This window comes from Arachis hypogaea, chromosome 11 (genome assembly GCF_003086295.3).
Source record: "Arachis hypogaea cultivar Tifrunner chromosome 11, arahy.Tifrunner.gnm2.J5K5, whole genome shotgun sequence".
Lineage (NCBI taxonomy): Eukaryota > Viridiplantae > Streptophyta > Magnoliopsida > Fabales > Fabaceae > Arachis > Arachis hypogaea.
This window is the reverse complement of record NC_092046.1, coordinates 842519-854961: the sequence shown is the minus strand read 5'-3', so window position 1 is coordinate 854961 and position 12443 is coordinate 842519.

Genomic DNA, 12443 nt, shown 5'->3' with positions numbered 1-12443 from the left:
TACTTTTCTTTCGTGACTCAATTCATTTGGACGCACTTGCCTTGGAACTTGGAATATTCTTATACCATATGGATTTAGATTCCATAGAGTTTTGGAGGATTTATTTGGGTTTGGCCTCATACATAGAATTTGGATCCTCTAAAGTTAGAAAGTTAGTAAAGTAGCAAAGTGAATTAATCACCGTTGATTTTGTAATTTTCAGGAAATGTGTATTTTACTATTTTAATTTAAGAATGATTAACTCCTCATTTCATCACTTTACTAATTTTCTCACGTTAGAAGATCTTGATCTGTAAGTGATTATGTTAGTGTTAGATCATCAAGTGGACACAAGGCATTTATATGACTCGAGGACAGTGTCAGATGTTGTTGATAATGAAGTAGGTTTATGGAAAGGTGAAAACTCAGGTGAAATTGACTTCACGTGAAGTTGATATTTGAGACCCGTTAAATGAAAATTTAGTCAAATCAGTCAAATTATCTAACGGTTCTCAAGTATCAACTTCATGTGAAGTCGGTTGTACTTGAGTTTCCACCGTATGGAAAATCTTTCATCTTACTAGCAAAGAATATTGGTCTATGAACATGACTTATTTCAAGATTAGCTTTAACTCAATCTACTATTCAAGCTATAGTACTTTTCTTTGTCCTCAATAGCTGAAAAAAACATAACCACATTTTCACAGCCATGAAAACAATTTTTGTTAGTATTAGTCAAATGCTTAGCAAACTATAAGAAATACTTATGGGAAACAAACAAAATTGAGAAATTTTGAGATAATCAATGATAGTCAATTCAAGGTTAGAAAAACCAATACTTTTCGAATTTTGTTACTTGTAGTAAAAGTATGACTTTTGATTCGAATCCTTATCCAAAATTGTGAGCCACACAAATTATTCCACTAACATTAGTCTTGTACATCCTGTATAAGTGGATTAAACGTATTAAGATATTTCTCTATCAGAAATTTTTCTTAAATAAATTTAAAAATGTTATTTTCGAAAATAAATTAAAACAATATTAAATACCATTTTCTTTTGGAATGGGAAAATCGGTTGAACTCCATCCAATTATGGTTCTTTAAAAAACAAACAAAAATAACATATTTGGATGGGGTTCATTCAATTTTTTTTTCTAAAAGAATTGATTTTGGTATTTAATTTATTTTTAAAATAATATATTTTTTTAACTGTATCTTGACATAAAATAATTGTAAGATTGTGTAAGTCATGCCAAACTATGATTATCTCAAATTAATTTGTACATATATGTACATTATCCGATGAAATATTTGGTATGCATTAAATAACATACTATAAAATGTAAGAAATAGTAACATGTTTTGATCACTAACTTTTAATTTTCTTTTTTCCAATTAAACTACCAAATAATCCAATTTGGCCCGACAGAAATTCATGAATTTGGTATGCGTCTCTTAGTGAGATTTTTTATTTGTTTTCTTTTTCGTTCTCCAAGCTTGTAATCAAGCTTCATATAAAAGTCGCTGATTAATTGATTGTTGTATGTACAATGTTAAATTCAAACCTTCTGACATTTGCTTAAGTAGACAATTGAGCTAACCACTCGGTCAAGCTAAATTGGTTCAATTCATTTACTATTTCGGATGAACACGGATCGGATTGGATATGGCCAAAATCTCAATTCGATCCATTGGATATGGTCAAAATCTCAATTCGATCCACCTGCAATTTTTTAACTTGTATCCGATTCGATAGCCTTGTAGAATATCCATAATTTTTATATCGAATTCAGATATACACCACAGATATACGAATCGAATACGATCTATAAACACCACTGAGTTAACCACTCGGTCAAAGCCAAATTGGTTCATTCCACTTACTATTTTGGGTGAATACGGATCGAATTGGATATGGCCAAAATCTCAATCCGATCCGCCTGTACACCACAGATATGCGAATCGAATCCGATATATGAACACTCTTGCTTACTATTTTCACTACACATAAGTAAAATTTTTTTGTCACACCCACTCACTTGCACACACATACAATACATGACTCTTCAATCACCTCAGCTAGGTTCGAGCCTGGTGTGGCACCTTAGGAGGCAAACACCTTTGCCATTAGTACACAGCCTTAGCCACAACATAAGTGGATTTTTTTATTTTTTTTGGTCTTGAACATGAGTCGATTTTTTATCAACATGGTTTGTACCAAATTAATGTTTTTCTGGGCCATGAGACCAAAAATTATGCTGCTTGATGGTACCCTGACAGATTCAGTTAGGTTAGGTCCAAAGCTATTGGATTTATATTCACGTGTCTTTCAAGTCCTCGTCAGAGTTACGTAGATCAGTACTATGCCAGGCCACCATGGTTGACAATAATAACATGCAAAAATAAGATATTTCAAATATTAGAGATAAAATTAGAATTTAGTCCAAACTTTAGGGACTAAAATTAAATTGGGTTGGTCGTGATCAACTCACTCGTCCGTTTAAGCAAATGTAAAATGTTTGAATCCTGCCTTGTGCCTGAAGCAATCCATTGGTCAGCGGCAGACTCTTAAATGAAATTCAGATCCGCGACGGATTAGTCATTAGCCTGTCGGGTTAGAGGATACCGTGAGCAATAAAAAAAATAATATTATAAAATTATATGTTAAACCCTTTAAATACCTCTTTTTTTATTTTAAATTCATAAGAAAGAAAAAATTTCAAAATCTTAAACCCTATATTTGTTTTCCCTTCCTCCTATCCACAAATTTTTCATTTCCTTTCTCTTGGAATTCACAGGACATTGGCTAACAAAATAGAATAAAAAGGAAATTGAAGTTTTATAATATTCAATGCATTAGAAAATTGAGCTTTTGAAAATTTCTTTTTATATACATAAATCTCTTTCCATTTTTGTTGCATTCTTAGCCAGTGGTGCATTCATTGGTTAGATAAATCCTTAATATAGTAGTACAACTTTTTTGTCAACGAAGAAAAGATTATTATGAATTAGACTTTGTGGGCCTCTTAAGGCATAGAGGCCACTAAAATAGTACTATCAATTAGTTAGGCCCATCTTTGTTGGTTTTATCTGTGCATGCCATGAAAATGATTTAAGCATCCAACTATTGTTTATAATAAATATTCCAAGGATTAAAAAAATATTTAATTATTCTGTTTATAATTTTATAAAATTTGTAATTATATTTTTATATTTTTTTAATTAAGTTTCTACACTACTTTTAATTTTATAATTAGGTTCTTTCTAGTGTAAAAAATGTTAGAGTTAACTGAATATTTCTTTGCAAATTGAAGATATTCGTAATTAAAAATCTAATTAGATTTTTTACCATATATATTTAGGAAAAATATTTTGTTAATTTTAACATTAAAAGAATTTAATTACAAAATTAAAAGCAGTATAAGGACTCAACTAAAAAAAATATAAAGACCTAATTAAAAATTTAGTAAAATTATAGAGACCAACATAATAATTCAACAAAAAAATTTCAGAAATATTCTTTGAAATTACAGAAAATACTGAAGGAATTTTTATTTTAAATTATAAAAATGATCTAATGATCTTATTCTATTCTTTAAAGTTGGTTTTTTATTTATTTTTTAATTAAAATTTGATTAATTAAATTTTATGTTTATACTTTCAACTTAATCAAATTCAAAGAAACCATGCCCATACCTAATTTGCAATCAATTTCCAAAGATAAATAGTCTTATCCATAAACATAATATTCAAACACAGTTAGTGGCTACCAATGGAATTGAAATGAAATAATATAATATATTGAAATTAATTGTGGAAAAAATTGGATTCACTTCACTTTGGAATAATAGGCTTAGTCATAGTGATAACAAGAATAGTAAAATGTTGAGTACTAAGATACTATCTGATAATAGGGATTTGACAGTTTAGATTATAGGATAAATAAATTACACATCCTTTAAAGAAAAAAAAATAATTAAATAAGGGTGATAAATCATCCACCTGGCACACTCACTGCCACGTGTCCAATCCTCAAAAAGGGATTCATAGTGATAAGAAAACATTGACTCACACAGTAATATGAATGTTTGACCATTCATCATTCAATCTCTATCATGTCAATTTTAAATGCAAGGGCGGCACCATACAAATTTTTATGGGAGAAATAATTATACAATTTTTTTTTTATAAAATACAAATTTCAATTCAGACTTTATTACAATATGTATTATTGTATTTTTTATTATTATATTTTCCTTTTTTTTAAAAAAAAACCATGTAACTCATTTTAGAATAATGAATTCAAATCCCAACTTCTTTTTCTTTGATGATACATGCAACATATATTTTCTTCTAAAATTCCTCAAAGTTTGGGAAGATCTTGTTTAACCATTTAACTAAAATTAGTCATATATTCATCCATAATGTTTGGTATATTTTTTTAACTAAATAATCAATTATTAAAATAAATAAATATATTATAATAAAATAATTAAATTTACAATAAACAAATAATCAAACTTATTTACTATAATACAACATATTTTTTATAAAATCATACATTTCTCTATTATACATACATAACATAATTTATGTATATAAACTAGTAAAAATTAAAAGAATTATGAAAAATTATAAAAATATTGGTAAATTTTAATTAACAATTAATTAATATACTAAAATTTAATATTTTATCAATTTCTACATACACAAACTAAAAAAAAATACTTGCACATAAATAATTATATTTTAATGAATTTATTTACTTGTATTTTAAAAGTATATGTTAAAATTATAAATTAAAATTTTTTATTAATATAAAAAAAATTAAATTTTCAATATATTTATTTTATATTGATTAAAATAAAAAATTTTAAATTTTTTACTAATAATAAATCTATTATATATTCTTAAAACATATATTAATTAAATTTTATTTTAGTTATCCTTTTTACGAACATTAATTAATTACATATTGTCCAAAAGATTGTTAACCATTTATGAAAGGGTAAGAAATTTATGGAAATATTTGGTAACCAAAGAAAATCAATAAAAAATAGTCATAACTTATCTTATTTAGCATTCATTAATTGTTGTGATAATTAATTAATATTAAATAAGATAAGTTCTAACTGTGAAATTTAATAAGAAAATAGATATGGATTGATGTGTGGGGCCTAGTGGCTCTGCCCTAATGAGTAGGTCTGCATAGATGATATTGAAAGTTGAAAGCTATGGAAGTCTCATGCATTCCCTGTGGAAGTTCTTGGAGCTATCTGAATTTTAGGATCAACGTGCCTTTGTCTGCTAAAATTTGGAAAAACAAGAAACCATTACGTCTCTTTTATGTTGCAAGCCTTTCAAAAATAAATGTAATATTTGTTTAGCATATGATTTAACTATATCTTCTATAAAGTAGTTGAACTTTTCCTTTTTTGTAAAAATGAAAAAGAGAGAAGCAAGTTAGTTTAGATAATATATGAATTTGTAATAATAATAACAAGGGTAAATTATTAAAATAATATATACGAAGGTTTATATTGCTGATATAAGTAACCCTAAAATATATGAACGATAAATGATTATTTAAAAGATTTAAAAATATAATAAAAATAATTAAATATTAAATATATATTTCTAAAATATGTTTTAGAAATTAGAATTTAATGTATTTTTTACAAGTATTATTCAAAAAAAAGATATTTTTATTCTTAAAATTTGGTAATTTTATGTCAAATGAATTTTTAAAAAATATTTTGAAAGACCAATCTTCTAAAAATCAAATTTTGCTTCAATTTTGTGTTTACATATTTTAAGTAGTTATTCAAATATTATCATAAATTCAGATGTCATTTGCTAAATATAAAATTTTTTGTTATTTATAAAATATTTTTTATTTATTCTTTTTGTTATGCCTTCAAATCATTCAAAGATTTAATTTATTTATCATTTATACCTTTAAATGTTATTTTTATCTGTAATATAAATTTTTATGTACTATTTTGATACCCTAATAATAATAATAATAATAATAATAATAATAATAATAATAATAATAATAATAATAATTTTGATACACTAACTTTGCGCAGTCATCCAATTACATTTCATTTTTTATAACTTTTGATATAATTAATATAAAAAATAATTATTTTTATTGATGTAATTAGACATGTAATATTATATATTGACAGTATATTAGAAATCAATTCTAATAATAATATATAAAGTCTTTGTCAAATATATTTTATTACTCTTCTTTATTTGTGGTGTTTTTTCTGTAGAGTTTTTTACAAATGCCGAAAAAATTTGGAATTATTATAAAAGAAGGAAATATACATTTTTAAAACGGTAATATTTTGTTGCTTTCCGTTTCCGTTACAAAATTGGTTAGACATCGATAATAATTTTAAGATAAAAAACAATGATATTAGTCTTATTTTAGCTAAGCATGAAAAACCTTTGTTTTTATTAGCATCAAGTTTTAATATATCATGTCCATTGTAAATATTATTAGACTTCCCTTAATAACTTCTTAGGAAAGTTGTCATCATATTAGTGGTTTAAAAAATAAAGATTCCAACTAATTTGGAATATTCTGATTTAATTTGTCTCCTTTTTTCTGGTTAACAATAAGTGTTTTATGAAAACATTTTAAAAGAATAAAAAATATATTTGAATAAAAATATAAATTAAATATTAATATAAATATTTTAACATTTTATGTAAGGGTGTTCGCGGTGCGGTTTGGATCGGTTTTGAGTCAAAAACTCATCCGATCCGAACACTAATTGTACTTGCGGTGCGGTTTTGTAAATTAAAAAAATCAAATACATATAACAAGTCGCAACGTTAAATTTTAAATAATCAACGATGACATAATAAGTCTCAACAATATTTTAAGAAGTCAACAATAACATAACAATAGAAATAAAATTATAAGTTAGTTAAAATAAATAAATAAATAATATTTTGGACATAAAATATTTATTAAATAATAATAATACATGAATAATATAAAGTTGTATAATAAATTAAACATGTTATAAGCATAATTGTAAATATAATAATAAAATAATAATATTATAGCACATTGTGCGGTTTAGATTGGATTGGATCGGTTATGAAAAGTAGATCAAAAATCCGATCCGATCAAGCAGTTTGTAAAAAATAGAATCCAATCAAATCTGAATTAATGCGGTTTTAATCGGTTTTCGATTTAAATTGGATTGAATAAGCGGTTTAATTTAGATCGGTTTGAATTTAAACACTCTAATTTTATGCATCAAACGTATTGAAAGAATTAAAAAAAAAAAAAACAATATTCTTAAATTCGCTAAAATCAAGACCCTGAAAATTCATAACTTATTTTTTTTCTCTTTCTTCAGAATCTTTCATTATTACACTGTTTGTGTTACATGTTGAGAAACATGATAAAATAAAAAATGAAATTTCACAAACCACGTACAATAATGAACAATCATGGAACATGCAACACCAAAGTTTGTCAATGTAGCAGTTAAATTAGTTGCTTGGAAATTGAAACCCCATTAATAATTAGTTATTTAATTAAAATTTTGTAATGAGCAAGTTGGAAAATAATTGATAAAAAGAAGACAGATTTCATTTTGTCCTTTTAAGATATGCTTCCATGTGTGTGTCCTGAAGATAACTGCCATCACGTGAACAACACAACAATCTGACCAAACCAATTCCCTCACTGTTTTCCAAATTCTTCTTTTAAAAAATATTCTTTTCACGTAAAGTTATAACCGAGAGTCATTAGATAAAAATGTAGTCAAAGCAGTTAAATTATCTAACTACTCTCAGTTATCAACTTCACGTGAAATCGACTACACCTGAATTTTTACCTTTATATTATCTTCTCCTATCAGCATAAATTTTTAGGAAAAATAGTATCATTATATAATATTAGAGTTCTATATCTAAAATGTCTAGACTTTGATTTTTGGTGAACCCAAAAAGATAAAAAAATAGTATAAGACAAAGAAAAAAAATGGTATTAAAAATTTTATATTTAAAATGTCTAGAGTTCGATTTTTGTTAAATTCAAAAAAATAAAAAATAAATAATATAAAATAAATAAAAAAAGAAAGTTCTAAAAATGCGTGTTAGAGATATAACTATTTATCTTACATTCTCTTATGAGTTTAAACTTAAAAAAAATAATATCATGACATATTAAAAAAATATTTAATTATTTATCATAATATCAATTACTCATCATTAACTTAAAATAGTTAATCCCACAAATTTAATAATTAATCTTTTGTATGCTCAAATCTTTTTTTTTAATATTCATCATTTTCTCCCACATACATATTCTATAAGAACAATTTCTAGATAATTGTAAGAAAATTTAATTACTAGCTTAAAAATCTTATAAATACAAAATAGAAGAAAGAAATATTTGTATACTCCTGGTGAATATTCAATATGTGCTCCAAAAAATTTATAATTTTATATATAATCTTAAAAAAAATGAACAAAAACTAAAAAATGGCACTTATCTTTTAGTCTTATACTATTATGCATGCACAATGTAGTATAAGATATAATTAAATGATTTGTGAAAAAAAAAATCATAAGTGACATAGAAACATCCACCTTTAATTTATAGATATTAATTAATTAATTATCATTCTTTGAAACAAGCAAGTTTTTATAAATTAAAAAGTTTTTATAGACAAAACTTCTTTGTTTTACACTTTTACTACCCCTTTTGATCATAAGTTTCATTGGAGTAACAAAAGCTGCACATGGGTCAAAATTTGACAACACAAAGACCAACATTAAAGAACAATATATATATATATAAAATATTCATAAATTAAGAAAATTAACATTATACCTATAAAAGATGGATTTCGTACGATAATAGTATCTAAATTCTAATTTTTTGTTGATTTTTTTAATAAAATTTTTAAACTAAGTGACAGTAGAATGGGAGTTAGGGTGGGGTAGTTTGAAAATTTTATTAAAAAATTAACAAAAAATTAGGGTTTGAATATTTTTATCGTACGGAACTCATCTTTCATGACTATAGCGTTAATTTCCTTAGTTTATAGGTACTTTTATTAGCGTTCGTAAACTTTTTCGAATACTTTTGGTAATTTTTCCTATTTATATCCTTTTAAAACATACAGTTAATATAAACCCTAAAAATAATAATATCATCTATAAACAGTTAATCACTTTTAATCCTAATCTTTTGTATTATATTATTATTGTAAATAAATTCTAATTATTGAAAATAGAAATAAAAATGAAAATTATTTTTAAAATATATATTAAATATAAGAATTTCTCCATAAAAAGTGGCATGAGTTAGTTGGTGCCACAGAGTATTTATTGGAATGGAGGTTTGACTATATATGAGACAGTGCAGACAAAAATCCATTTGCTTCTGCTTCATACTTTAATGGGATTTGGGAGCATTCATTAGGGTTTGTTTGGTATTGGAGTGAGTATCTGCATTGTGCATGTGATTGCCGAAAGAACTTTGAACAATTTGATCAGCCATATCAAACGTAGCCCATAGGGCATGCATTATTTTAGGTAGATTCAATTCTTATGGAAAAAACAAACAACAACTAACAAACCTATTCTAGGAGTACTCATTAATATTTTTAAAAAATATTTTATAGAATAAATAACCATTTGTACTCATAAAAGATGAAAACGCTGACATATGTACGCACATTAGATCGAAACAAAACTTGTATCCACACAAGATGCTCTCTGTGTGACAAAAGTACCCTACGTGTCACTCCAACCCTCTAAAGACAGGGTACTTTTATCACATGGAGAGCATGTGGATACAAGTTTAGTTTTGATTTAATGTGGCTACATATGTTAGCGTTTTCATCTTTTATGGATACAAATAGTCATTTATTCTATTTTATATATAGGCCAATTTTATAATATTTTTTATTAGATGTTTAATTTTTGTCTAACTTATATTTTATAATAATTTTTAAATATTTAAAATTTTTAACTTTTATACTTTTAAATTTAAAATTAATTATTTAACTTTTTTTAACAATTAGACAATAACTTTAATTTTAGATACCATAACAATATATATATTAAAAAAGTTTAATTATCATGTATTTTTAAGATAGACATTACGATTATTAGTAGCGGATAATTTTTTAATTTTTTTTATCTCAATAAATACAATAAATACATTGAAAACTAAACTTTGCATCTTATTTTAGAATTTTTTTTAATTGATAATATTAAATTGTGCTCTTAAAATACATACTAGTTAAATCCTATTAAAATTTAGTCACTAAATTAATTATTATATATTTTTATTTTTGTTAATTTTCATACATATATATATATATATATATATATATATATATATATATATATATATATATATATATTAAAAAACTAAAGTTGATAATTAATGATAAAATTGTTTATAAAATATATATTACATTGTTAATTGTATTTAATGAGTAAATGATTAAATTTATCTCTAAAAGATTATTCGTTCGTTCTTTAAATTAGTCCTCAAAAATATTTTTTAATTAAATTTGTCCTTTAAAGAATTTAAATTAGTCACATTAATTCTTCCATCACTTTCATTGCTGATGGCATCAGAGTTTACTGATATGATACGTTAAGTGACATTATAATACACACCTGATAATTTGAATTACCTACTAACATGATATGTTTATGAAATTAAATCAACCTCAAATTAAGGGAGTCCAATGCCTCAATGTCTTCTTCAATTTGAGATTGATTTTATCTAATTTTATAAATTTATTATATTAGCATCTAATTAGCATATATGTACTGTAATTAATGTAGTGTCATCTAATTTTATAAACAAATTTTGTAATTAAGTCTCTGCTGTGACATAAACGTTGGAATTAATAGAATATTCCGTTAAACAAAATGAATATGTCTAACACTTGACTGAATATTCCATGTAGTTTAACAAAATATTCTGTTAATTTTAACATTTTATTATCACGATAGAGACTTAATTAAAATCTTATATGATATAGAAATTTAATTAAAAAAATAAAAATATAAAAACTTAATTAAAATTTCAGTAAAACTATAAAGACCGATAGAATAATTAAACTTATTTATTATTATAAAATTATTTTTTTAAATTTAATATTAATGGTCTAATATTTAAAAAATAACTTATATTAACTAACAAAAATATTATGTACAAAAAAATCAATCATCACCAAATCAAGTAGCTAAGTATTATATATTTATAAAAAAAATATGTCATTTAATTTATTTTTGATATATATTTTATATAAATAACTAATATATGTACTGATTATTTTTTTTTTTTGTGTACGTAAATTAAAAAAAATAATTCTCTAATTAAATTTATATAAAAAATGTGTGAAGTTGCATGCCTACGTGGGAATGACAAAGAATGAGAGAGAGAACAGAAATCACGAGGTGGGTTCCCACAGAGCCATAAACCCACATGGTCTGCTATATATATATATAAGCACACAAAATATTCAACCGTGAAATTTTAGGGTTAGGTATGGTAGTTAGAAAGTCCAATATATACTCTCCCTCTCTTGGGACCGAATCATAATAAACATTAAACAATGCAATGCAAAAAAAAACCCTTTACTTTTATTTTTTTAATTTCCTTTTTTTTTTTTGGGGATAGGATAAATTGTTATTGAATATATGGAATAATAATAATATAATTAGGAAAAGTGAGTGAACTTTGCCACCTCTTTTCAACACACACTGCTACTTTTCTTTAATTTCTACTTGCTAGATAGTCACCCTTAATTATTTCTCTCTCCTTCTTATCTTAGACTTTCTAGTTTAAAAGCTAGATTAGATATTCATAACCCTTTTCACATTATGCTTAAAAATATTGGTATATTAATATAATCTAGATTTTCGGCTATAAATTCTCTTATGTTAATTTTTTAGTTTTTTACGGTATTTTTTAGTTCAGAATAAAGATTAATATCCGTCATAAATCGAAGTTCTATTTAAGGATTTATTATTGATTAATCAATTGTTGTATGCACAAAACGGAATTCGAATTCTTAATACTTGATGTGTTATTTTAGGTAGCGTTTGTTTTGAGGTACCGAGAGATTGAGACTCAATATTATGTTTGTTGGTTCAGAGACTGGTACTAAAATTTCTGTTTCTGTCTCTAAAATTTCAGTATTTCAGTACCTCCAAAAAATAGGGACACAGATGACTAAAATTTTTAGAGATGACTGAAACTTTAATAACATTTTATACCTAAAATATCCTCATTTCAATTAATTCCAATTTTACCCTTTGTACAAATTAAATTAGAATTTCATTCTTGTTTCAATTTCTGTCTCTCACTTTACACCAAACAAAATACTGAGATTTGTTTCAATTTCTATCTCTTAATCTCTGTCTCTCAGTCTCAGTTTCAGTCTTTTCAGT